Source organism: Rhinatrema bivittatum, chromosome 3 (assembly GCF_901001135.1).
Source record: "Rhinatrema bivittatum chromosome 3, aRhiBiv1.1, whole genome shotgun sequence".
NCBI lineage: Eukaryota > Metazoa > Chordata > Amphibia > Gymnophiona > Rhinatrematidae > Rhinatrema > Rhinatrema bivittatum.
In genome coordinates this window covers 66,718,261-66,724,260 of record NC_042617.1, presented here as the reverse complement: position 1 = coordinate 66,724,260, position 6,000 = coordinate 66,718,261, and positions in this window count along the sequence as shown.

The following is a 6,000-nucleotide window of genomic DNA, read 5'->3' as shown; positions in this document are numbered from 1 at the left end:
AACTGGGGAACCTTTTGGGGAAGGGGGAGTCTCTTCCGAAGGGATGGGCTCCACCTTAACCAGGGTGGAACCAGACTGCTGGCGCTAACCTTTAAAAAGGAGATAGAGCAGCTTTTAAACTAGAACAAAGGGGAAAGCCGACAGTCGCTCAGCAGCACATGGTTCGGAGAGATGTATCTTTAAAGGATACTAATGATGCATTAGAATTAGGGCATCCTGACAGTGAGGTTCCAATAATTAGAAAAGTAGTCCAAGTGCCTGTAACTAAAAACTCACCTGAGCTAAAAAATTCTAACTTATCCCTATCAATTAAAAAGCAGAATAAAAATACAAACAAAAAACAAACTTTGAAATGTTTGTATGCTAATGCCAGAAGTCTAAGAAGTAAGATGGGAGAATTAGAATGTATAGCAGTAAATGATGACATAGACTTAATTGGCATCTCAGAGACATGGTGGAAAGAGGATAACCAATGGGACAGTGCTATACCGGGGTACAAATTATATCGCAATGACAGAGAGGAGCAGTCGGGAGGAGGTGTGGCGCTTTATGTCCGGGATGGCATAGAGTCCAACAGGATAAACATCCTGCATGAGACTAAATACAAAATTGAATCTTTATGGGTAGAAATCCCTTGTGTATCAGGGAAGACTACAGTGATAGGGGTATACTACCGTCCACCTGGTCAAGATGGTGAGATGGACAGTGAAATGCTAAGAGAAATTAGGGAAGCTAACCAAATTGGTAGTGCAGTAATAATGGGAGACTTCAATTACCCCAATATAGACTGGGTAAATGTATCATCGGGTCACGCTAGAGAGATAACGTTCCTGGATGGAATAAATGATAGCTTTATGGAGCAATTGGTTCAGGAACCGACGAGAGAGGGAGCAATTTTAGATCTAATTCTCAGTGGAGCACAGGACTTGGTGAGAGAGGTAACGGTGGTGGGGCCGCTTGGCAATAGTGATCATAATATGATCAAATTTGATTTAATGACTGGAAAAGGAACAGTGTGCAAATCCAAGGCTCTCGTGCTAAACTTTCAAAAGGGAAACTTTGATAAAATGAGAAAAATTGTTAGAAAAAAACTGAAAGGAGCAGCTACAAAAGTAAAAAATGTCCAAGAGGCGTGGTCATTGTTAAAAAATACCATTCTAGAAGCACAGTCCAGATGTATTCCACACATTAAGAAAGGTGGAAAGAAGGCAAAACGATTACCGGCATGGTTAAAAGGGGAGGTGAAAGAAGCTATTTTAGCCAAAAGATCTTCATTCAAAAATTGGAAGAAGGATCCAACCGAAGAAAATAGGATAAAGCATAAACATTGGCAAGTTAAATGTAAGACATTGATAAGACAGGCTAAGAGAGAATTTGAAAAGAAGTTGGCTGTAGAGGCAAAAACTCACAGTAAAAACTTTTTTAAATATATCCGAAGCAGAAAGCCTGTGAGGGAGTCAGTTGAACCGTTAGATGATCGAGGGGTTAAAGGGGCACTTAGAGAAGATAAGGCCATCGCGGAAAGATTAAATGATTTCTTTGCTTCGGTGTTTACTGAAGAGGATGTTGGGGAGGTACCCGTAATGGAGAAGGTTTTCATGGGTAATGATTCAGATGGACTGAATCAAATCACGGTGAACCTAGAAGATGTGGTAGGCCTGATTGACAAACTGAAGAGTAGTAAATCACCTGGACCGGATGGTATACACCCCAGAGTTCTGAAGGAACTAAAAAATGAAATTTCAGACCTATTAGTAAAAATTTGTAACTTATCATTAAAATCATCCATTGTACCTGAAGACTGGAGGATAGCAAATGTAACCCCAATATTTAAAAAGGGCTCCAGGGGCGATCCGGGAAACTACAGACCGGTTAGCCTGACTTCAGTGCCAGGAAAAATAGTGGAAAGTGTTCTAAACATCAAAATCACAGAACATATAGAAAGACATGGTTTAATGGAACAAAGTCAGCATGGCTTTACCCAGGGCAAGTCTTGCCTCACAAATCTGCTTCACTTTTTTGAAGGAGTTAATAAACATGTGGATAAAGGTGAACCGGTAGATATAGTATACTTGGATTTTCAGAAGGCGTTTGACAAAGTTCCTCATGAGAGGCTTCTAGGAAAAGTAAAAAGTCATGGGATAGGTGGCGAGGTCCTTTCGTGGATTGCAAACTGGCTAAAAGACAGGAAACAGAGAGTAGGATTAAATGGGCAATTTTCTCAGTGGAAGGGAGTGGACAGTGGAGTGCCTCAGGGATCTGTATTGGGACCCTTACTGTTCAATATATTTATAAATGATCTGGAAAGAAATACGACGAGTGAGATAATCAAATTTGCAGATGACACAAAATTGTTCAGAGTAGTTAAATCACAAGCAGATTGTGATAAATTCCAGGAAGACCTTGTGAGACTGGAAAATTGGGCATCCAAATGGCAGATGAAATTTAATGTGGATAAGTGCAAGGTGATGCATATAGGGAAAAATAACCCATGCTATAATTACACAATGTTGGGTTCCATATTAGGTGCTACAACCCAAGAAAGAGATCTAGGTGTCATAGTGGATAACACATTGAAATCGTCGGTTCAGTGTGCTGCGGCAGTCAAAAAAGCAAACAGAATGTTGGGAATTATTAGAAAAGGAATGATGAATAAAACGGAAAATGTCATAATGCCTCTGTATCGCTCCATGGTGAGACCGCACCTTGAATACTGTGTACAATTCTGGTCGCCGCATCTCAAAAAAGATATAATTGCGATGGAGAAGGTACAGAGAAGGGCTACCAAAATGATAAGGGGAATGGAACAACTCCCCTATGAGGAAAGACTAAAGAGGTTAGGACTTTTCAGCTTGGAGAAGAGACGACTGAGGGGGGATATGATAGAGGTGTTTAAAATCATGAGAGGTCTAGAACGGGTAGATGTGAATCGGTTATTTACTCTTTCGGATAGTAGAAAGACTAGGGGACACTCCATGAAGTTAGCATGGGGCACATTTAAAACTAATCGGAGAAAGTTCTTTTTTACTCAACGCACAATTAAACTCTGGAATTTGTTGCCAGAGAATGTGGTTCGTGCAGTTAGTATAGCTGTGTTTAAAAAAGGATTGGATAAGTTCTTGGAGGAGAAGTCCATTACCTGCTATTAAGTTCACTTAGAGAATAGCCACTGCCATTAGCAATGGTTACATGGAATAGACTTAGTTTTTGGGTACTTGCCAGGTTCTTATGGCCTGGATTGGCCACTGTTGGAAACAGGATGCTGGGCTTGATGGACCCTTGGTCTGACCCAGTATGGCATTTTCTTATGTTCTTATGTTCTATCATTAAAATCATCCATTGTACCTGAAGACTGGAGGGTGGCCAATGTAACCCCAATATTTTAAAAAGGCCGCAGGGGTGATCCGGGTAATTATAGACCAGTGAGCCTGACTTCAGTGCCGGGAAAAATAGTGGAAACTATTCTCAAGATCAAAATCGTAGAGCATATAAGAAAGGCATGGTTTAATGGAACACAGTCAACATGGATTTACCCAAGGGAAGTCTTGCCTGACAAGTCTGCTTCATTTTTTTGAAGGGGTTAAAAAACATGTGGATAAAGGTGAACTGGTAGATGTAGTGTATTTGGATTTTCAGAAGGCGTTTGACAAAGTCCCTCATGAGAGGCTTCTACGAAAAATAAAAAGTCATGGGATAGGAGGCGATGTCCTTTCGTGGATTACAAACTGGTTAAAAGACAGGAAACAGAGAGTAGGATTAAATGGTCAATTTTCTCAGTGGAAAAGGGTAAACAGTGGAGTGCCTCAGGGATCTGTATTTGGACTGGTGCTTTTCAATATATATATATATATATATATATATATATATATATATAAATAAATAAATGATCTGGAAAGGAATACAATGAGTGAGATTATCAAATTTGCGGATGATACAAAATTATTCAGAGTAGTTAAATCACAAGCAGATTGTGATACATTACAGGAGGACCTTGCAAGACTGGAAAATTGGGCATCCAAATGGCAGATGAAATTTAATGTGAACAAGTGCAAGGTGTTGCATATAGGGAAAAATAATCCTTGCTGTAGTTACATGATGTTAGGTTCCATATTAGGAACTACCACCCAGGAAAAAGATCTAGGCATCATAGTGGATAAATCGTCGGCTCAGTGTGCTACAGCAGTCAAAAAAGCAAACAGAATGTTAGGAGTTATTAGGAAGGGAATGGTTAATAAAACGGAAAATGTCATAATGCCTCTATATCGCTCCATGGTGAGACCGCACCTTGAATACTGTGTACAATTCTGGTTGTAACATCTCAAAAAAGATATAGTTGTGATGTAGAAGGTACAGAGAAGGGCAACCAAAATGATAAAGGGGATGGAACAGCTCTCCTATGAGGAACGGCTGAAGAGGTTAGGGCTGTTCAGTTTGGAGAAGAGATGGCTGAGGGAGGATATGATAGAGGTCTTTAAGATCATGAGAGGTCTTGAACGAGTAGATGTGAATCGGTTATTTACACTTTCGAATAATAGAAGGTCTAGGGGACAATCACTTGAAGTTAGCAAGTAGCACATTTAAGACTAATCGGAGAAAATTCTTTTTCACTCAACGCATAATAAAGCTCTGGAATTTGTTGTCAGAAGATGTGGTTAGTGCAGTTAGTATAGCTGGGTTTAAAAAAGGATTGGATAAGTTCTTGGAGGAGAAGTCCATTACCTGCTATTAATTAAGTTGACTTAGATAATAAGCACTGCGCTTACTAGCACCAGTAACATGGAATAGACTTAGTTTTTGGGTACTTGCCAGGTTCTTATGGCCTGGTTTGGCCTCTGTTGGAAACAGGATGCTGGGCTTGATGGACCCAGAATGGCAATTTCTTATGTAAAAACAGGGCAGGATTAGAATAATCTAGTATTAAAATAAGTAGCCCAATGGCTAATGCTCTGAACTGTAACTTAGAAACTCAAACTGGCCTCCTGGCTTAAACACCTTGGGGTGTACTCTCAACCCTTTTGTAAAGGAAAGCCAGCTTTTGCTCTAATGATGCTTATTGCTCATGGAAGGAGCTTCCCAATGCTCTGTAGCTCTATGGGGAGTAGCTGTTTGTGCTTCAAGCTAGAGAAAGTTACAATAATATTTAAGCTGCATGTGAAATATGAGTAGTGCAGAAACTAGAAAAACTGGCACAGGCCATGTCTCATAGGCTCTTGCTGCAGACCCTTTTTTCAAGTTACCCAGTATCCTACAATAAACAAAAGAAACCAAGGGGAAACTTTCAAACTTTTCCTAAAAGCCCCACTGAAAATTATGCTCTTCTCGTAGGTAAAAGGTACCCATGCTGGAAAAAGTTAAGGTCAGGGAAAGGAAAGTCTACGTGGGTAGATTTTCACCGGTTTGAAAGCAGCTGCAAAATGTGTGGGCAGACTGCAACCCCATTACCTGATGGCTCACATTTGTTTTTTTAAAGGGAACCAGTAGGGTTCACTTTTGAAAATGCATCTGCAGACTTGCAAGTGCAGCAGGCTGTTTAAAATTAGCTCCATAAATCTGTTCATGCCAAATGCAGGTTCATTGCTACATTTGGAAGATTCAAGGGCCAAAGTGTCTCCAATGCCATATGCGTAGAACATGCAGGAAAAAGGTAGGGGACAATCTAGAGCCTGAAGCGAATCATCAAAAGCCCCAGTAGTTACAGCACAGAGCGTCAGAGACCCTATTACTTGTGCAATCAAAAGAAAATCGCGTCCATTATCTCATAACATGCAAAGTTCACATGCTGCACTGTTTCAATGATTATAGATCTTGTTAATTGTTAAAACCACTCAGCAACTCCTTGAATTCTGGAGCCTTTTTAGTCATTTATTGCCTCAGAGAAGGAGTCGTTCACTGAACATATGAAAGTGCTGGCATCCACAGTTTTATTTGCAAAAAGAAAAACACAAACTATAAATAATGGTCCTATGATTTTACTCAAAAGGATTTATCAAAGCAGAGTAA